The sequence below is a fragment of the Oncorhynchus clarkii genome, chromosome 7 (assembly GCF_045791955.1).
Source record: "Oncorhynchus clarkii lewisi isolate Uvic-CL-2024 chromosome 7, UVic_Ocla_1.0, whole genome shotgun sequence".
Classification (NCBI taxonomy): Eukaryota; Metazoa; Chordata; class Actinopteri; order Salmoniformes; family Salmonidae; genus Oncorhynchus; species Oncorhynchus clarkii.
In genome coordinates, this window is record NC_092153.1 from 74,264,699 (window position 1) to 74,287,158 (window position 22,460).

The window sequence follows — 22,460 nt, forward strand, 5'->3', positions numbered from 1 at the left end:
AAAGACGAGAGAGCGAGAAACGAGAGCGCGAGCGAGACGAGAGAGCGCGAGCGAGATGAGAGCGAAAGACGAGAGAGAGAACAAAAGACGAGAGAGAAAGACGAGAGAGCGAAAGGCTACCAAAAAAATGTATTAAAACTTGTTACAAATGGAGTCACACATGATTCACCAAATTATATTTTGAAAGAGGAAGTAAAGTACTTTAAGAATATGTTTTCATTTCAGTCTCCTCCATCTCCACTAACTTAAACTAATTGTATGGATTTTTTTCCTAATAATAATGTAAAATTAATATCTGTACAGAAAGACTCATGTGAAGACCAAATTACAGAGGAGGAACTGCTTGAGGCAATTGGGGCCTTTAAGGATGGGAAAACTCCAGGGCTGGATGGCATACCAGTGGAAGTATACCAAACTTTTTTTGGTATACTCAAAGGACCATTATTGGCTTGTTTGAACCACTCCTATATAAATGGTAGATTATCAGACACGCAACAAGAAGGTCTGATATTATTATTACTGAAACAGGACCCAAGTGGTATATATAAATATCCAGTCCATTTAAAAAATTGGAGACCTCTTACACTTCAGTGTTGTGATGCAAAAATCCTATCAAAATGCTTGGAGCATATAATTAAAAAAGTATTGTCAGATATTATTCATCCTAATCAGACAGGTTGTTTACATGGACGATACATTGGAGACAATATAAGACAAGTACTAGAAACAATAGAATACTATGAAATATCTGGGACACCAGGTCTGGTTTTCATAGCTGATTTTGGAAAGGCTTTTGATAAAGTATGACTGGAGTTTATATATAAATGCCTAGAATATTTCAATTTTGGGGAATCTCTTATGAAATGGGTTAAGGTTATGTATAGTAACCCTAGGTGTAAAATAGTAAATAATGGCAACATCTCAGAAAGTTTTAAACTATCTAGAGGAGTAAAACAAGGTTGTCCACTATCGGCATATCTATTTATTATTGCCATCGAAATATTAGCTGCAAAGATTAGATCAAACAATAATATTAAGGGATTAGAAATCCGTGGCCTAAAAACTAAGGTGTCATTGTACGCTGATGATTCATGTTTTCTTCTAAAACCACAATTGGAGTCTCTCCACGGCCTCTTAGAGGATCTAGATATTTTTGCTATCCTCTCTGGATTAAAACCAAATTATGATAAATGTACCATATTACGTATTGGATCACAAAAAAATTAACATTTTACATTAACATGTAGTTTACTAATTAAAATGGTGTGACGGAGATGTGGACATACTCGGTTTACAAATCCCAAAAGGAAAGAAATGATCTCACTCCAATACATTTTTATAGAAAGTTAGCAAAAACAGATAAGATCTTGCTACCATGGAAAGGAAAATACCTGTCTATTTGTGGAAAAATCCCCCTGATTAACTCTTTAGTCATATCACAGTTCACCTATTTGCTTATGGTTTTGCCTACACCTAGTGACCTGCTTTTTAAATTATATGAACAAAAAATATTCTATTTTATTTGGAACGGCAAACCAGATAAAATTAAAAGGGCCTATTTATATAACGAATATGAATTCGGTGGGCAGAAATTATTAAATATTAAATAATTAGACCTCTCACTAAAGGCATCAGTCATACAACAGTTATACTTAAATCCAAACTGGTTCTCTAGTAAATTGGTAAGAATGTCTCATCCTGTGTTCTAGAAGGGCCTTTTTCCCTTTATTCAGATTACACCTGCTCACTTTCGGTTGTTTGAAAAGGAAATAATCTCCAAAATATCTTTATTTTTTAAACAAGCCTCAGAAAGCAATTTCAGTTTAATCCACCTGAAAGGACAGAACAAATAATACAACAAATATTGTGGTTAAATTCAAATATACTAATTGATTTAAAAAAAAAAACTTTATTTATCAAAGAAATGTTTAAAAAAGGTTTAATTTTAGTGAATGACATCATAAATAGGACTGGTGGAGTTGTGTCGCACATACAGCTAACAGACATATGGGAATGTCTGCTCTACCCAATTACAACCAATTAATTGCAGCATTACCACAAAAATGGAAGAGGCAAGTAGAAGGGGAAAAAAGTAAGGAACTTTTATGTTCTTTAATACAGGGCCGACATACATGGTTAAGTTAAAGAAGTGTGATAAATAAAAACATATACCAATTTCATTTAAGGACCAAAAAACTGACAGCTGTGCCATATAAATTGCAAAATAGTTGGGAAGAGATTTTCCATGTACCCATTCCATGGCACATGGTTTATGAATTGATAGGCAAAACGGCGGATTCAAATCTTCAAATTTTTCAATATAAATGACTATGCAAAATTCTTGCAACCAATAGAATGTTATATATATGGGGGATACAATCTTCCCAGCTCTGCAGATTCTGCTGTGAGGAGTCATTAGATCATTTATTTTGGTATTGTCCATATGTGGCTCATTTTTGGTCACAGGTCCAGGAATGGCTGAAGAATTGCAACATTTGCATAGAACTAACACTACAGATAGCAAAACTGGGTGATTTGAAAAGCCATAGTCAATTAATAATATAATAATTATTTTAGCAAAAATGTTTATTTTTTATTTACAATCTGTAGAAGCTATGAGAATAGGAAGGTTCAATTATTTTGTGAAGCATCACATTACAGTTGAAAAATATATGGCAAGTAGAAATCCAAAATGGATGATGTTGAGAGACAGATGGGATGGGTTGAGTGGAGCTGAAGGGTGGGACTAATAAGATAAACAATGTAAAGCATAAGGGATCCGTAGAATGTATATAGGTTCGGAGCTTTTGTGAAATAGCAGTTACAAATTAAACTGGATGGACATCAGAAATAGAGGAAGACTACGAACAAACAAGAGAGAACTATTGTAAAGTAGACTGTCTGTAGAATGTGTATAAGATGTATGGATTGAAGGTAGAAGCAGAAGTGTTTATTAGTTTACTCCAATTGGGGGATCGGCGGTAGGGTTTGCGGGGAATAAAGGTATATTCTTTAAAAAAGTATGTATGTCTATATAGGTATGTGTATATATATTATATATGCATGCGTGTATGGATATATATATTTACCCCAAAAATATGGGGGATTGGAAATGGAGACAATTACATTGGAAGCAACATTCTTTCCGCAATGTTAAGCTGATCCACCCTCAAAAAAAAACAAGAGGCGAGAAAGAGCGCAAGAGAGACGAGAGCCCGAGAGAGCGCGAAAGACGAGAGCGCGAAAGAGGAGAGAGAGAGAGCGCGAAAGAGACGAGAGAGAGAGCGCGAAAGAGACGAGAGAGAGAGCGCGAAAGAGACGAGAGAGAGAGCGCGAAAGAGACGAGAGAGAGAGCGCGAAAGAGACGAGAGAGAGAGCGCGAAAGAGACGAGAGAGAGAGCGCGAAAGAGACGAGAGAGAGAGCGCGAAAGAGACGAGAGAGAGAGCGCGAAAGAGACGAGAGAGAGAGCGCGAAAGAGACGAGAGAGAGAGAGAGAGAGAGCGCGCGAAAGAGATGAGAGAGAGAGCGCGAAAGAGACGAGAGAGAACGCGAAAGAGACGAGAGAGAGCGCGCGAAAGAGACGAGAGAGAGCGCGCGAAAGAGACGAGAGAGAGCGCGCGAAAGAGACGAGAGAGAGCGCGCGAAAGAGACGAGAGAGAGCGCGCGAAAGAGACGAGAGAGAGCGCGCGAAAGAGACGAGAGAGAGCGCGCGAAAGAGACGAGAGAGAGCGCGCGAAAGAGACGAGAGAGAGCGCGCGAAAGACGAGAAAGAGCGCGCGAAAGACGAGAAAGAGACGAGAGAGAGAGCGCGAAAGACGAGAAAGAGAGCGCGAAAGACACGAGAGAGAGCGCGAAAGACACGAGAGAGAGAGCGCGAAAGACGAGAGAGAGAGAGAGCGCGAAAGACACGAGAGAGAGAGAGAGCGCGAAAGACACGAGAGAGAGAGAGAGCGCGAAAGACACGAGAGAGAGAGAGAGCGCGAAAGACACGAGAGAGAGAGAGAGCGCGAAAGACACGAGAGAGAGAGAGCGCGAAAGACACGAGAGAGAGAGAGCGCGAAAGACACGAGAGAGAGAGAGCGCGAAAGACACGAGAGAGAGAGAGCGCGAAAGACACGAGAGAGAGAGCGCGAAAGACACGAGAGAGAGAGAGCGCGAAAGACACGAGAGAGAGAGCGCGAAAGACGAGAGAGAGAGAGCGCGAAAGACACGAGAAAGAGACGAGAGAGAGCGCGAAAGAGACGAGAGAGAGCGCGAAAGAGACGAGAGAGAGCGCGAAAGAGACGAGAGAGAGCGCGCGAAAGAGACGAGAGAGAGCGCGCGAAAGAGACGAGAGAGAGCGCGCGAAAGACGAGAGAGAGAGCGCGAAAGACGAGAGAGAGAGCGCGAAAGACGAGAGAGAGAGCGCGAAAGACACGAAAGAGAGCGCGAAAGACGAGAGAGAGAGCGCGAAAGACGAGAGAGAGAGAGCGCGAAAGACGAGAGAGAGAGAGCGCGAAAGACACAGCGCGAAAGACACGAGAGAGAGAGCGCGAAAGACACGAGAGAGAGAGAGAGAGAGAGCGCGAAAGACACGAGAGAGAGAGAGAGAGAGCGCGAAAGACACGAGAGAGAGAGAGAGAGAGCGCGAAAGACACGAGAGAGAGAGAGAGAGAGCGCGAAAGACACGAGAGAGAGAGAGAGAGCGCGAAAGACACGAGAGAGAGAGAGAGAGAGCGCGAAAGACACGAGAGAGAGAGAGAGAGAGCGCGAAAGACACGAGAGAGAGAGAGAGAGAGCGCGAAAGACACGAGAGAGAGAGAGAGAGAGCGCGAAAGACACGAGAGAGAGAGAGAGAGAGAGAGAGAGAGAGCGAGAAAGACACGAGAGAGAGAGAGAGAGAGCGCGAAAGACACGAGAGAGAGAGAGAGAGAGAGCGCGAAAGACACGAGAGAGAGAGAGAGAGAGAGCGCGAAAGACACGAGAGAGAGAGAGAGAGAGCGCGAAAGACACGAGAGAGAGAGAGAGAGAGCGCGAAAGACACGAGAGAGAGAGAGAGAGAGCGCGAAAGACACGAGAGAGAGAGAGAGAGAGCGCGAAAGACACGAGAGAGAGAGAGAGAGAGCGCGAAAGACACGAGAGAGAGAGAGAGAGAGCGCGAAAGACACGAGAGAGAGAGAGAGAGAGCGCGAAAGACACGAGAGAGAGAGAGAGCGAGCGCGAAAGACACGAGAGAGAGAGAGAGAGAGCGCGAAAGACACGAGAGAGAGAGAGAGAGAGCGCGAAAGACACGAGAGAGAGAGAGAGAGAGCGCGAAAGACACGAGAGAGAGAGAGAGAGAGCGCGAAAGACACGAGAGAGAGAGAGAGCGCGAAAGACACGAGAGAGAGAGAGAGAGAGCGCGAAAGACACGAGAGAGAGAGAGAGAGAGCGCGAAAGACACGAGAGAGAGAGAGAGAGAGAGAGCGCGAAAGACACGAGAGAGAGAGAGAGAGCGCGAAAGACACGAGAGAGAGAGAGCGCGAAAGACACGAGAGAGAGAGAGAGAGAGCGCGAAAGACACGAGAGAGAGAGAGAGAGAGCGCGAAAGACACGAGAGAGAGAGAGAGAGAGAGAGCGCGAAAGACACGAGAGAGAGAGAGAGAGAGCGCGAAAGACACGAGAGAGAGAGAGAGAGAGAGAGCGCGAAAGACCCGAGAGAGAGAGAGAGAGCGCGAAAGACACGAGAGAGAGAGAGCGCGAAAGACACGAGAGAGAGAGAGAGAGAGAGCGCGAAAGACACGAGAGAGAGAGAGAGAGAGCGCGAAAGACACGAGAGAGAGAGAGAGAGAGCGCGAAAGACACGAGAGAGAGAGAGAGAGAGACAGCGCGAAAGACACGAGAGAGAGAGAGAGAGAGCGCGAAAGACACGAGAGAGAGAGAGAGACAGCGCGAAAGACACGAGAGAGAGAGAGAGAGAGCGCGAAAGACACGAGAGAGAGAGAGAGAGAGCGCGAAAGACACGAGAGAGAGAGAGAGAGAGCGCGAAAGACACGAGAGAGAGAGAGAGAGAGCGCGAAAGACACGAGAGAGAGAGAGAGAGAGCGCGAAAGACACGAGAGAGAGAGAGAGAGAGAGCGCGAAAGACACGAGAGAGAGAGAGAGAGAGAGCGCGAAAGACACGAGAGAGAGAGAGAGAGAGCGCGAAAGACACGAGAGAGAGAGAGAGAGAGCGCGAAAGACACGAGAGAGAGAGAGAGAGAGCGCGAAAGACACGAGAGAGAGAGAGAGAGAGCGCGACAGACACGAGAGAGAGAGAGAGAGAGAGCGCGAAAGACACGAGAGAGAGAGAGAGAGAGCGCGCGAAAGACACGAGAGAGAGAGAGAGAGAGCGCGAAAGACACGAGAGAGAGAGAGAGCGCGAAAGACACGCGAGAGAGAGAGCGCGAAAGACACGCGAGAGAGAGAGAGAGAGCGCGAAAGACACGAGAGAGAGAGAGAGAGAGCGCGAAAGACACGAGAGAGAGAGAGAGAGAGCGCGAAAGACACGAGAGAGAGAGAGAGAGCGCGAAAGACACGAGAGAGAGAGAGAGAGAGCGCGAAAGACACGAGAGAGAGAGAGAGCGCGAAAGACACGAGAGAGAGAGAGAGAGCGAAAGACACGAGAGAGAGAGAGAGCGCGAAAGACACGAGAGAGAGAGAGAGAGAGCGCGAAAGACACGAGAGAGAGAGAGAGAGAGCGCGAAAGACACGCGAGAGAGAGAGAGAGAGCGCGAAAGACACGAGAGAGAGAGAGAGAGCGCGAAAGACACGAGAGAGAGAGAGAGCGCGAAAGACACGAGAGAGAGAGAGAGAGAGAGCGCGAAAGACACGAGAGAGAGAGAGAGAGAGCGCGAAAGACCCGAGAGAGAGAGAGAGCGCGAAAGACACGAGAGAGAGAGAGAGAGAGAGCGAAAGACACGAGAGAGAGAGAGAGCGCGAAAGACACGAGAGAGAGAGAGAGCGCGAAAGACACGAGAGAGAGAGCGCGAAAGACACGAGAGAGAGAGAGAGAGAGAGCGAAAGACACGAGAGAGAGAGAGAGAGAGCGAAAGACACGAGAGAGAGAGAGAGAGAGAGAGAGAAAGACACGAGAGAGAGAGAGAGAGAGAGAGAGAAAGACACGAGAGAGAGAGAGAGAGAGAGAGAAAGACACGAGAGAGAGAGAGAGAGAGAGAGAGAAAGACACGAGAGAGAGAGAGAGAGAGAGCGCGAAAGACACGAGAGAGAGAGAGAGAGAGCGCGAAAGACACGAGAGAGAGAGAGAGAGAGCGCGAAAGACACGAGAGAGAGAGAGAGAGCGCGAAAGACACGAGAGAGAGAGAGAGAGAGCGCGAAAGACACGAGAGAGAGAGAGAGAGCGCGAAAGACACGAGAGAGAGAGAGAGAGCGAAAGACACGAGAGAGAGAGAGAGCGCGAAAGACACGAGAGAGAGAGAGAGAGCGCGAAAGACACGAGAGAGAGAGAGAGAGCGCGAAAGACACGCGAGAGAGAGAGAGAGAGCGCGAAAGACACGAGAGAGAGAGAGAGAGCGCGAAAGACACGAGAGAGAGAGAGAGCGCGAAAGACACGAGAGAGAGAGAGAGAGAGAGCGCGAAAGACACGAGAGAGAGAGAGAGAGAGCGCGAAAGACACGAGAGAGAGAGAGAGCGCGAAAGACACGAGAGAGAGAGAGAGAGAGAGCGAAAGACACGAGAGAGAGAGAGAGCGCGAAAGACACGAGAGAGAGAGAGAGCGCGAAAGACACGAGAGAGAGAGCGCGAAAGACACGAGAGAGAGAGAGAGAGAGAGCGAAAGACACGAGAGAGAGAGAGAGAGAGCGAAAGACACGAGAGAGAGAGAGAGAGAGAGAGAGAAAGACACGAGAGAGAGAGAGAGAGAGAGAGAGAAAGACACGAGAGAGAGAGAGAGAGAGAGAGAGAAAGACACGAGAGAGAGAGAGAGAGAGAGAGAGAAAGACACGAGAGAGAGAGAGAGAGAGAGAGAGAAAGACACGAGAGAGAGAGAGAGAGAGAGAGAGAAAGACACGAGAGAGAGAGAGAGAGAGAGAGAGAAAGACACGAGAGAGAGAGAGAGAGAGAGAGAGAGAGAGAGAGAGAGAGAGAGAGAGAGAGAGAGAGAGAGAGAGAGCGCGAAAGACACGGAGAGAGAGAGAGCGCGAAAGACGAGAAAGAGACGAGAGAGAGCGCGAAAGACGAGAAAGAGACGAGAGAGAAAGACGAGAAAGAGACGAGAGAGAGAGCGCGAAAGACGAGAAAGAGACGAGAGAGAGAGAAAGAGCGCGAAAGACGGAGAGAGCGAGAGCGAGAGCGACACCCCGCGCAACCAACAGCGAGAGAGAGAGAGACAGAGCGCACACCCCACGCAACCAACAGCTATCCCCCCCTTACCATTTGCTTTGTATGCACGGGTGTTAAAACATTTGGGCATGCATCGGTAGAGTAAATATAGTAGAACTATAAAAGTCCATCATGCACATCGACATCACCTTATGAATAACAAGGCTATAAAATATGTCATACAGCCCTACCATGTGGTAAACTGGAGAAAGACGAATGTTTGTTTTTTACAGGGATTCAGACAGTCAGACACTAATCAACTCCATTCATAAGGGAGCACACACACACACACACACACTTACCATTTCTACTGGTGAACTGTATTCACTGGAAACATGCAGGGTGCCCTTCTAACTTAATAATTCACACTTCGATAGATAGGGTTCTTCAGTTGTGCTTCAAAGGAATGCCAACACTGCACAGTTTTCAGAAGATCTAGACCTACATTTACATATTTGAATAATGAACAGGCTTTTCAGCATAATTAAACCCTATGAGAGTTTGGGAGTGTTATCAAAAGTCGAGTTATCCCAAAAAATGATAACCAGTTCCAACAAACATCCATGGGGTCATGCTACTGATTAGAATCAAGGACATGTCTGGAGGGTGAGTATAACATGGTAAAATAAACTTGAGATGAATTTGATTAAATTACAACTGACTAAGGAGTAACGAGGGAAAAACTATCAGAGTATCGAAGAAGAACAGCTTTGCACCTTTAGCCTGCTGTGTCCTGAACCAAATAAATGAATCAAGATAGGAATTAAGATTGAGCCTAGATATTGCAGTGTCAGGGTTTTGGGCGTGTAAAGCATATCTAGGGGAGAATATTTATTATGCTCCAACTCAGGGGTCTCTACTAGCTACATGTGTATCTTCAAGGGACTCAAATGAAGTTTGACAAACCAAGGCATTGTAGAGGACATTGGCGGTGCTCGGTATAAGCCATGTGGAACTAAAAACAGAACTAAACTCAGAGAAAAAAGAAACATCCTCTTACTGTCAACTGTGTTTATTTTCAGCAAACTTAACGTGTAAATATTTGTATGAACATACGATTCAACAACAGAGATAAACTGAACAAGTTCCACAGACATGTGACTAACATAAATGGAACAGTGTATCCCTGAACAAAGGGGGGGTCAAAATCAAAAGTAACAGTCAAGCAGCTGGTGGCCACACCAGATATGAAGTACTGCAGTGCATCTCCTCCTCATAGACTGTAACAGATTTGCTAGTTCTTGTTGTGAGATGTTACCCCACTCTTCCACCAAGGCACCTGCAAGTTCCCGGACATTTCTGGGGGGAATGTTCCTAGCCCTCGGATCCAACAGGTCCTAGACGTGCTCAATGGGATTGAGATCCGGGCTCTTCACTGGCCATGGCACAACACTGCCATTCCTGTCTTGCAGGAAATCACACACAGAACAAGCAGTATGGCTGGTGGCATTGTTATGCTGGAGGGTCATGTCAGAATGAGCCTGCAGGAAGGGTAACACATGAGGGAGGAGGATGTCTTCTCTGTAACGCACAGCTTTGAGATTGCCTGCAGTGACAACAAGCTCAGGCCGATGACGCCGTGACACACTGCCCCAGACCATGACGGACCCTCCACCTCGAAATCGATCCTGCTTCAGAGTACAGGCCTCGGTGTAACGCTCATTCCTTCGACGATAAACGTGAATTCGCCCATCACCCCTGGTGAGACAAAACCGCAACGTCAATGAAGAGCACTTTCTGTCAGTCCTGTCTGGTCCAGCGGCGGTGGGTTTGTGTCCATAGGCGACGTTGTTGCCGGTGATGTCTGGTGAGGACCTGCCTTACAACAGGCCTACAAGCCCTCAGTCCAGCCTCTCTCAGCCTATTGTGGACAGTCTGAACACTGATGGAGGGATTGTGCGTTCCTGGTGTAACTCGGGCAGTTGTTGTTGCCATCCTGTACCTGTCCCGCAGGTGTGATGTTCAGATGTACAGATCCTGTGCAGGTGTTGTTACACGTGGTCTACCACTGCGAGGACGATCAGCTGTCCATCCTGTCTCCCTGTAGCTCTGTCTTAGGCGTCTCACAGTATGAACATTGCAATTTATTGCCCTGGCCACATCAGCAGGGACCCTGGGCATCTTTCTTTTGGTGTTTTTCAGAGTCAGAAAGGTCTCTTTAGTGTCCTAAGTTTTCATAACGGTGACCTTAATTGCCTACCGTCTAAGCTGTTAGTGTCTTAATGACCGTTCCACGGGTGCATGTTCATTAATTGTTTATGGTTCACCGAACAAGCACGGGAAACAGTGTTTAAACCCTTTACAATTAAGATCTGTGAAGTTGTTTGGATTTTTACAAATGATCTTTGAAATACAGGGTCCTGAAAAAGGGACGTTTCTTTTTGCTGAGTTTATAAAGCTGTAGACTGATATAAGGCTGGATTTATTTTTGTTCCCTATGATTTAGTACAGCGGAAGGCCTGTTGTCTTCTGTCATTCCCAAAAAAGGATTTGTTACCAGAAAAACAGCAGCTTCTGATTGATATCTAGAGAAAGATCATCTTTGATAGATGCCATGTAGCAAGGTACAAAGATCTCAAATGGTTGAAATGTAGTAGAGGCTGGCACTGTGTAGTCTGATTCTGAAACCCACCCCACCCCCTCTTTTAGGGGGATTTTGATTTGTGCAACCAGCATATTGTTGCATTCGTTGGCTTGCAAAGACCTGACCATTCTGATAAGGTTACTGAGTTAATGCCCACTGATATAATTAAATAGAGTATTTTATCTGCCCATGGACGTGGAGGGGCAAGGCCACTTTAAAGCAAAAGCAGCCGTCACGTATATTGCAAGGCCGGCTGTCCTTTTCAACCAGTTGTATTCCCATCTACATTGGATAGATTTGCGCCAGTCTAATGGATAAGGGGCAAGCACACCCGACCGACTTTTACCAAAAATCAGTCAGTGGAAGGCTGTCAGCTGTAGGTGGTTTCAACATTTAGAATCGGGAAAGAATCTTTTGGAGTCAGCTTGCCAAAAAGAAGATTTTTTAAATATATTTTTTAAGTGTTTTTAGTATGACACCTTCAGACTTTCAATGGTGGTTAAAAGCCATAGGATTACCTTGGGTAGAATCAGCAGGTTGTTGGGAACTCAGTTTGTTGATTAGCAAAAAACTAAGACCCTATTAAATCACCCTTTAACAAGTTTTTCCAGGATTTAGTCAAAAACACCATTCATTTTTGACAGCAAGCCATCCCCAAAATGTTTAGATTGAGTAACATAAAACCTCAAAAAGGCACATTCCTTCAAACATACTTTGGTCTTTGCAGGGAAAACAATGATCAACATTGGTCTATTCCAGTAACTCAAAGCCCTTTCGGCTGATCAGGTCTGTGAGTTTGTGCCTCTATCATCATACGATATGGCACTTTGTGATGACCACTCTGTCCTGACCGAGTGCACTCTGCCGCAAGACACCGTTTAATCAACGCCGTCACTGCTGATCTACTGCCATCTCCACCCGGTCGCAGTTTATCAAATCTCTCTGACGCAGCCCGTCCTTGACATCTCCCCACCTATTAATTACCAGACCGGCAGTATAAATGTCACGACGATTGCTAAACAAGACAAATCACGAACGCGTCTATCCCCTCGTCAGACAGCGTCTGCCCGCCTACTCGCCCTTGCTGTGGACAACCTGACAGACGGAAGGACATATTGACTTCAGGACTGACTGAAATACTTTGTGAAGGACTGACTAAACGAGGGGCTGACTGACTGACAGACTGAAGGACGTCTGACAGACTGGAGGACTGACGGGCTGAAGAGCTGACTGGCAGGAGGACTGACGGGCTGACTAACCAACTGATGGACTGTGAATTGCTACTTTGAGGACATTTGGTGGCAGTAGGACTGATGAAAAGGTGTTGACAGCACACATTCGTTCTAGCCCGTACAGCTGCCAGCCATTAACAGTCACAGGGTGTCTGCGATGACACTAGCACCATTTACTGGCAGATTGTTGTGATCTGGTCCTCATTACTGGTATCCTCTCTTTCACAAAATTTTGTAGAAGTCTTAAGCATTGATTCCCATGTAAAGATGTTCTCCAATGATTTTGTAACTGTACCTGTAGAAAAACGATATCCCAAGTCTAAAACCAATACAGTACACCCACTAAAAATGTTTTTTTTTTTTAGCTAAGTAATGTTTTTAAGACAACTGCAAACCTCAAGGATTAGGGCAGTCAAGGAGTTCGTCTGATTGGAATGCGTGACGTCGTCGGCCCCCACCAGGGTTGAGGAACTATAGAACAAGAGGAAAGCCCCCCCCCTCCCTCCCCCTACTAGTGTCATACCTGCACCACCTGAGAACATATATTTTGTCATATGCGCCAAATACAACAGGTGTAGGTAGACCTTACAGTGAAATGCTTACTTACAAGCCCTTAACCAACAATGCAGTTTTAAGAAAATACCTTAAAAATGTTATTGCCTTTTGTAATGTAAATCTGGTGAAAAGGAGTCTGGGAGGGCTTTAACTCAACTGGAGGCAATTAGTGTAGTCGGTCATGCATATTGCACCTCTGTGGTTTAAGCTCATGAAATAATCCATCACCACCCATATTGAAGCTACACCGTGATCAAAACATTAGGAACACCTGCTCTTTCCATGACATACTGACCAGGTGAATCCAGGTGAATGCTATGATCCCTTAATAAATGTCACCACCTGTTAAATCCATTTAAAATCTGTGTAGATTAAAGGGGAGGAGACAGAATAAAGGCTTTTTAAACCTCGAGACAGTTGAAACATGTATTGTGTGCGTTTGCCATTCAGAGGGTGAATGGGCAAGACAAAAGATTTAAGTGCCCTTGAACGGGGTATGGGAGTAGGTGCCAGGCGCACCAGTTTTGAGTAAGTCAAGAATTGCAATGCTGCCGGGTTTTTAATTTAACCTTTATTTAACTAGGCATGTCAGTTAAGAATAAATCCTGATTTACAATGAGGGCCTACCGGAGAACAGTGGGTTAACTGCATGTTCAGGGGTAGAATGACAGATTTCTACCTTGTCACCTCGGTGATTCGATCCAGCAACCTTTCGGTTACTGGCCCAATGCTCTAACCACTAGGCTAACTGCCAACCACACGCTTGACAGTTTCCCCCAAAAATGGTCCAAATTAATTACTTAAAAATTATACGTGATTTTCTGGATTTTTGTTTTAGATTCCGTCTCTCACAGTTGAAGTGTACCTATGATAAAAATGACAGACCTCTACATGCTTTGTAAGTAGGAAAACCTGCAAAATCGGCAGTGTATCAAATACTTGTTCTCCCCACTGTATATGATGAACAGAGTAGCAGTAGTGTAAAAGAGGGGTTGGTGGGTGGTGGGTGGGACACAATGCAGATAGCCCGGTTAACCAATGTGCAGGTGCACTGGTTGGTCGGCCCAATTGAGGTAGTAATGTATAGTTAAAATGACTATGCATATGATAAACAGAGAGTAGCAGCAGCGTAAAAAGAGGGGTTGGGGGGAGGGCACACAATGCAAATAGTCCGGGTAGCCATTTGATTACCTGTTCAGAAGTCTTATGGCTTGGGGGTAAAAACTGTTGAGAAGCCTTTTTGTCCTAGACTTGGCACTCCAGTACCCCTTACCATGCGGTAGTAGAGAGAACAGTCTACGACTGGGGTGGCTGGGGTCTTTGACAATGTTTAGGGCCTTCCTCTGACCACCTGGTGTAGAGGTCCTGGATGGCAGGCAGCTTAGCCCCAGTGATGTACTGGGCCGTACGCACTACCCTCTGTAATGCCTTGCGGTCAGAGGCCGAGCAATTGCCGTACCAGGCAGTGATGCTCTCGATGTTGCAGCTGTAGAACCTTTTGAGGATCTCAGGACCCATGCCAAATCCTTTTAGTTTCCTGAGGGGGAATAGGCTTTGTTGTGCCCTCTTCACGACTGTCTTGAATGTGTTTGGACCTGTGTTTGGATTCTAGTTTGTTGTTGATGTGGACCCCAAGGAACTTGAAGCTCTCAACCTGCTCCACTACAGCACCGTCGATGAGAATGAGGGCGTGCTCGATCCTCCTTTTCCTGTAATCCACAATAATCTCCTTAGTCTTGGTTACGTTGAGGGAAAGGTTGTTCTTCTGGCACCACCCGGCAGGTCTCTGACTTCCTCCCTATAGGCTGTCTCATCACTATCGGTGATCAGGCCTACCACTGTTGGGTCGTCTGCAAACTTAATGATGGTGTTGGAGTCGTGCCTGGCCATGCAGTCGTGAGGATCAGCGTGGCAGATGTGTTGCTACCTACCCTCACTACCTGGGGGCAGCCCGTCAGGAAGTCCAGGATCCAGTTGCAGAGGGAGGTGTTTAGTCCCAGGATCCTTAGCTTAGTGATGAGCAGACTAAACTAAAATCAAGAAAATAACTAGTTCCTTTAAGTTGTGATAGAGTTGCATTTTTAAAAGAATGATCTAGTTATTACAGTGCATTTGGAAAGTATTCAGACCCCTTGATTTTTTTCCACATTTAGTTACATTACAGCCTTATTCTAAAATGTATTCAATTGTCCCCCTCATCTACACACAATAGCTCATAATTACAAAGAAAAACTGGTTTAGATATTTTAGCAAATCTATAAAAATAAAACAGAAATACTTCATTTACAAAAGTATTCAGAACCTTTGCCATGAGACTCAGAATTGAGCTCAGGTGCATCCTGTTTCCATTGATCATCCCACACAGCACACCTGTCTATATAAAAGGTCCCACAGTTGACAGTGCATATCAGAGCACAAACCAAGCCCTGGGGTCAAAGGAATTGTCAGTAGTGCTCCGAGACAGGGTTGTGTCAAGTCACAGATCTGGGGAACAAACCACTTTAGAATAAGTCGAACGTAACAAATGTGAAAAAAGTCAAGGGGTCTGAATACTTTCCGAATGCACTGTACATGCCGGGTCGACCAAGAAGTTCAATGGGCAATCAATATCAAGATAGGACATTCCATGTGGTTTCTGGGTTTATGGCGCTGTCATAACTTAATCTGTCACTTCAGTTATGAGGGCAGCTATGAGCTTAAAAGAACAGATGGCCATCATTTGAGGAATGGTAGGTTACTGAGGCAGAGGCAATTCCGGCGCCGACAGAGATGGCCGCCTCGCTTCGGGTTCCTAGGAAACTATGCAGTTTTTTGTTTTTTTACGTGTTATTTCTTACATTAGTACCCCAGGTCATCTTAGGTTTCATTACATACAGTCGAGAAGAACTACTGAATATAAGATCAGCATCAACTCACCATCAGTACGACCAAGAATATGTTTTTCGCGACGCGGATCCTGTGTTCTGCCTTACGAACAGGACAACGGAGTGGATCCTATGCAGCGACCCAAAAAAACGACTCCGAAAGAGAGGGAAACGAGGCGGTCTTCTGGTCAGACTCCGGAGACGGGCACAGCGCGCACCACTCCCTAGCATTCTTCTTGCCAATGTCCAGTCTCTTGACAACAAGGTTGATGAAATCCGAGCAAGGGTAGCATTCCAGAGGGACATCAGAGACTGTAACGTTCTTTGCTTCACGGAAACGTGGCTTACTGGAGACGCAATCCGAAGCGGTGCAGCCAACAGGTTTCTCCACGCATCGCGCAGACAGGAAAAAACATCTTTCTGGTAAAAAGAGGGGCGGGGGCGTATGCCTTATGACTAACGTGACATGGTGCGATGAAAGAAACATACAGGAACTCAAATCCTTCTGTTCACCTGATTTAGAATTCCTCACAATCAAATGTAGACCGCATTATCTACCAAGAGAATTCTCTTCGATTATAATCACAGCCGTATATATCCCCCCCCAAGCAGACACATCGATGGCTCTGAACGAACTTTATTTAACTCTCTGCAAACTGGAAACAATTTATCCGGAGGCTGCATTCATTGTAGCTGGGGATTTTAACAAGGCTAATCTGAAAACAAGACTCCCCAAATTTTATCAGCATATTGATTGCGCAACCAGGGGAGGAAAGACCTTGGACCATTGTTACTCTAACTTCCGCGACGCATATAAGGCCCTGCCCCGCCCCCCTTTCGGAAAAGCTGACCACGACTCCATTTTGTTGATCCCTGCCTACAGACAGAAACTAAAACAAGAGGCTCCCACGCTGAGGTCTGTCCAACGCTGGTCCGACCAAGCTGACTCCACACTCCAAGACTGCTTCCATCACGTGGACTGGGAGATGTTTCGTATTGCGTCAGATAACAACATTGACGAATACGCTGATTCGGTGTGCGAGTTCATTAGAACGTGCGTTGAAGATGTCGTTCCCATAGCAACGATTAAAACATTCCCTAACCAGAAACCGTGGATTGATGGCAGCATTCGTGTGAAACTGAAAGCGCGAACCACTGCTTTTAATCAGGGCAAGGTGTCTGGTAACATGACCGAATACAAACAGTGCAGCTATTCCCTCCGCAAGGCTATCAAACAAGCTAAGCGCCAGTACAGAGACAAAGTAGAATCTCAATTCAACGGCTCAGACACAAGAGGCATGTGGCAGGGTCTACAGTCAATCACGGACTACAGGAAGAAACCCAGCCCAGTCACGGACCAGGATGTCTTGCTCCCAGGCAGACTAAATAACTTTTTTGCCCGCTTTGAGGACAATACAGTGCCACTGACACGGCCTGCAACGAAAACATGCGGTCTCTCCTTCACTGCAGCCGAGGTGAGTAAGACATTTAAACGTGTTAACCCTCGCAAGGCTGCAGGCCCAGATGGCATCCCCAGCCGCGCCCTCAGAGCATGCGCAGACCAGCTGGCCGGTGTGTTTACGGACATATTCAATCAATCCCTATACCAGTCTGCTGTTCCCACATGCTTCAAGAGGGCCACCATTGTTCCTGTTCCCAAGAAAGCTAAGGTAACTGAGCTAAATGACTACCGCCCCGTAGCACTCACATCCGTCATCATGAAGTGCTTTGAGAGACTAGTCAAGGACCATATCACCTCCACCCTACCTGACACCCTAGACCCACTCCAATTTGCTTACCGCCCAAATAGGTCCACAGACGATGCAATCTCAACCACACTGCACACTGCCCTAACCCATCTGGACAAGAGGAATACCTATGTGAGAATGCTGTTCATCGACTACAGCTCGGCATTCAACACCATAGTACCCTCCAAGCTCGTCATCAAGCTCGAGACCCTGGGTCTCGACCCCGCCCTGTGCAACTGGGTACTGGACTTCCTGACGGGCCGCCCCCAGGTGGTGAGGGTAGGCAACAACATCTCCTCCCCGCTGATCCTCAACACTGGGGCCCCACAAGGTTGCGTTCTGAGCCCTCTCCTGTACTCCCTGTTCACCCACGACTGCGTGGCCACGCACGCCTCCAACTCAATCATCAAGTTTGCGGACGACACAACAGTGGTAGGCTTGATTACCAACAACGATGAGACGGCCTACAGGGAGGAGGTGAGGGCCCTCGGAGTGTGGTGTCAGGAAAACAACCTCACACTCAACGTCAACAAAACTAAGGAGATGATTGTGGACTTCAGGAAACAGCAGAGGGAACACCCCCCTATCCACATCGATGGAACAGTAGTGGAGAGGGTAGCAAGTTTTAAGTTCCTCGGCATACACATCACAGACAAACTGAATTGGTCCACTCACACAGACAGCATCGTGAAGAAGGCGCAGCAGCGCCTCTTCAACCTCAGGAGGCTGAAGAAATTCGGCTTGTCACCAAAAGCACTCACAAACTTCTACAGATGCACAATCGAGAGCATCCTGGCGGGCTGTATCACCGCCTGGTATGGAAACTGCACCGCCCTCAACCGTAAGGCTCTCCAGAGGGTAGTGAGGTCTGCACAACGCATCACCGGGGGCAAACTACCTGCCCTCCAGGACACCTACACCACCCGATGTCACAGGAAGGCCATAAAGATCATCAAGGACATCAACCACCCGAGCCACTGCCTGTTCACCCCGCTATCATCCAGAAGGCGAGGTCAGTACAGGTGCATCAAAGCTGGGACCGAGAGACTGAAAAACAGCTTCTATCTCAAGGCCATCAGACTGTTAAACAGCCACCACTAACACTGAGTGGCTGCTGCCAACACACTGACACTGACTCAACTCCAGCCACTTTAATAATGGGAATTGATGGGAAATGATGTAAATATATCACTAGCCACTTTAAACAATGCTACCTTATATAAATGTTACTTACCCTACATTATTCATCTCATACGCATACGTATATACTGTACTCTATATCATCGACGGTATCCTTATGTAATACATGTATCACTAGCCACTTTATACTATACTATGCCACTTTGTTTACATACTCATCTCATTTGTACATACTGTACCCGATACCATCTACTGTATCTTGCCTATGCTGCTCTGTACCATCACTCATTCATATATCCTTATGTACATATTCTTTATCCCCTTACACTGTGTACAAGACAGTAGTTTTGGAATTGTTAGTTAGATTACTTGTTATTACTGCATTGTCGGAACTAGAAGCACAAGCATTTCGCTACACTCGCATTAACATCTGCTAACCATGTGTATGTGACAAATAAAATTTGATTTGATTTGATTTGATTTAACCCTGAGGGATGCAAGAGATCAGGCATTCACTCTCACGGACTGCTCTTCTGTCTACATTTGCCATGGATGTTGTTGGATAAATGAATATCAAAACACACACACATTTAGAAAGAAAAATGAAGTGGTAGAAAACATCATGACCTGGACTTGAACCTTCTAATAAACTGTCCCAGCCTAATTCTATACACAACACTTAAAATAATCACTGCTTACCTTTAGACTAAATACCAAGGTGGAGCCTTTCACATGCCTTTCTCCTTGTCATTTTGTGACACGTATTACTTAACAAGGATCGTTATCCCATCTAAAGTACCGTCTAACAATTGGTCAAATACTTATCTTTAACAAGACAGCCAATCTAAATCTACTGAATTCCATCAAAGCATGTTATTTATCCCGCATTTGTTTGAGTGGATTGCCTGTGTGTGGAGGGAGAGTGTGCATGACTGACATCTTCCATAGAATTGCTTCTGTCAAGCCACATACTGGGACACAAACGGTGTAACAGATCAAACACCTGTGAACATGTTACTTAGGGATCAGTGTGTCAACCAGCTGACCAGATTTGAGTTTGGTTGACGATTCTTGACATCTCTTGAAGAGGAATTCTTTATCACCATTACGCCCTCCCTCCATTTTTGTTTAATCTGCCTCCAAAATCAAAGTTTGATACACTGGTTACATTGCCAGTAAGTTCTTCAACATAGTAATTACAACTTTCATGGCTATCTGAAAAAAACCCAGACATCAGATAATATTAAGTATGTTCTATACAGAAATGCCACCGGAGAAGTATTGTGAAGACTGCAGCGTAGAGTAACGACGCCTGCCGGACACTGAAACGGGCTGTAGAAACAGAACAAGCAGTCCTTCTCCGATGATCCACCGCCTGCTGGGGTTCAATGAACTAAACAGCAGTGAAGTTTCTTTACAACCTTCCCTTGGCTTTGACTCTACCTCAAATACTCGTGTGATACTTATACACAGGATACTATGTTGTAATTCTCGAAAATAAATCCAATGTATCACAAGGCAATAAGTAGTTGTTGTTACAACATTTGTTACCCAACAAATAATATTTTGCTAGTGACATTGTAGCCGCCACCTAAAAGTAGTGCGGTCACAATTTGACGCCAGATAGCCTAATGCAAAAGACAACAGGGTTGTAATAGCCTAGTGATAGTACATAGCGTTACCACATAGGTTTATTTACGCACTCAACTTTTACACGAAGACTAATTTTACATAGCAACGTTGAATTCCATATACCGATACACCAAGTATTGGTATCTGCTTTCAACGTTAGCAGGGTGAATGTGACCAACCGCACTAGGTAACCCCTATGTGCAGTAACTATGGAACGTTTCTGAGAAACAGGGTTTTGCCAGGCTCAAAAGTGGGTTTTCACACTTGGCCTGGAGCCATGGAAGTAACACAAGCTCAGAAATCCTTCACTCACCTTCAATTCTTATAAAAGAGGTTTCATTCCACGACCTGCAATTTCGTGAAAGTATTCAATGCCCTTCCCTGGGGTGTTTTATCCAATTTGTCCGCAACTTGTGATTTTAAATCCAGGCAAATCACAACGGTTGCAGGTTTAAGCAGAACACAAATTCCACTCTCGTTCAGATTTGAGTTTGGTTGGTATTAGATTGTTTCACGAGACGCGCTTCAAACAACTCCGTTTTAGTAAAAGACCTGCAATGTTCATGTACATTTCCCGGTATAAACCCAACTCATTTCGCGCTCGTATTGATTTGATGTTATTCTCAAATTGCACTGTGCGCTTTCTACGATTTCCACATGTACCCGGTGAATAGTGTCGAGAATGGATAGATATCTTTACGACAGCATAGATACGCCAGCCCCCGATATGCGTAATGTTTTAAAGGGGCTTGGCCACACTGAAATATCCCGGTGACTGTCTGACCCCTCCTGATCAACCAACTTGGTTCTCTTAAAGGGGCAAAATATTAGATTTCCAATAAAATGGCACTGTTGTGTGAGTAGTAATGATGTGACTGCCTGTGCTGCTTTATGAAGAGGGATCAACAAGCTATATCAGGGCGGCAGGGAGCCTAGTGGTTAGAGCGTTGGGCCAGTAACCGAAAGTGTTGCTACATCGAATCCCGAAGCTGCCAAGGTAAAAGTCTGTTCTGCCCCTGAACAAGCAGTTAACCCACTGTTCCTAAGCCGTGATTGAAAATAAGAATTTGTTTTTAACTGACTTGCCTAGTTAAATCAAATAAAATATCCGAGAGGTTAGGCCTACATATTTCAATACAGATTTATCCAAAAGAATCTGGAGTTTATGAAATGTAGTTTAGTTATTAACTTAACTTTACAAAAATGTAAATGCAACATGTAACAATTTAAAATATTTGACTGAGTTCATATAAGGAAATCAGTCAATTTAAATATATCCGTTAGGCCCTAATGTATGGATTTCACATTACTGGGCAGGGCCGCAGACATGGGTGGGCCTGGGAGTGCATAGTTCTCTAAAGCAATGTTGGAGGTGGCTTATGGTAGAGAAATTAACATTATATTCTCTGGCAATATTCTGGTGGACATTCCTGCAGTAAGCATGCTAATTGCATGCTCCCTCAAAACTTGAGACACCTGTGGTATTGTGTTGTGTGACAAAACTGCACATTTTAGAGTGGCCTTTTATTGTCCTCAGCACAAGGTGCACCTCAGTATTGATATTTCTGTTTAATCAGCTTGCCTGGTGGATGGATTATCTTGGCAAAGGAGAAATACTCACTAACAGAGATATAAACACATTTGAGCACAAAATTGTTTAGAAATAAGCTTTTTGTGCGTATGGAACATTTCTGGGATATTTTATTTCAGCTCATGAAACATGGGACAAACACTTTACATGTTACATTTATAATTTTGTTCAGTATAGATAAAATACACTCTTATCCAGATGGCGAATTGCCACTAAGGATTTACTCAACTGTTTTACCAAAAAGGCTCTGATGGGGGCCAAGGCCAGGTCACTGGCACCTTTCAGCTGCCATTTGGGCTACATAACAATTCCACCTTCCACTGTTAACACCTCACAAAGCAACTGTGTTGAGGATGCAGAGGTTGTTGATTATGCTCTTTAAAATTGTCAGCCCTAGCTGACACAGTTCCCAAAATATAACATCAGAGCTTACATTAACATAATCACTGGAGAATCATTGGTGCTGTATTGGGAAAAACCCTAAAGTGTGAGTGCATTAATATAAGGATGCTGAAAAAACACATTAAACTGACCTTTTTTGTGAAACACTTGCACAGCGCTACTGTAAAAGGACATACAGTAAACTAAAGTTGTCACATTCTCAAAAATGTACATTTCTCTGCTAAATGTTTTATTACCATGTCAGTGTGACTCTATGTTACAATACTGTGTTATTTGGTCAGTATGAAGTGATGTCATTTGTTCCATCTTGTTTGAATACAGAAAGGTCTAAACTTACAGACCCACACCATACATATCAATGGAGACCACACAGA

General features: G+C 45.2%; 1 protein-coding gene across 1 annotated transcript in view; it reads right to left on the reverse strand.

The window, feature by feature from the left end:
* LOC139413832 (plexin-B1-like) overlaps positions 1-20,756 on the reverse strand; it is a 176,483-nt gene extending 155,727 nt beyond the window's left edge. Inside the window, exon 1 of the mRNA XM_071161622.1 lies at positions 20,407-20,756. The gene's annotated coding sequence lies outside the window, so the exon portion shown is untranslated. The remainder of the gene's footprint in view (positions 1-20,406) is intronic.
* Positions 20,757-22,460: the final 1,704 nt, after the last annotated feature.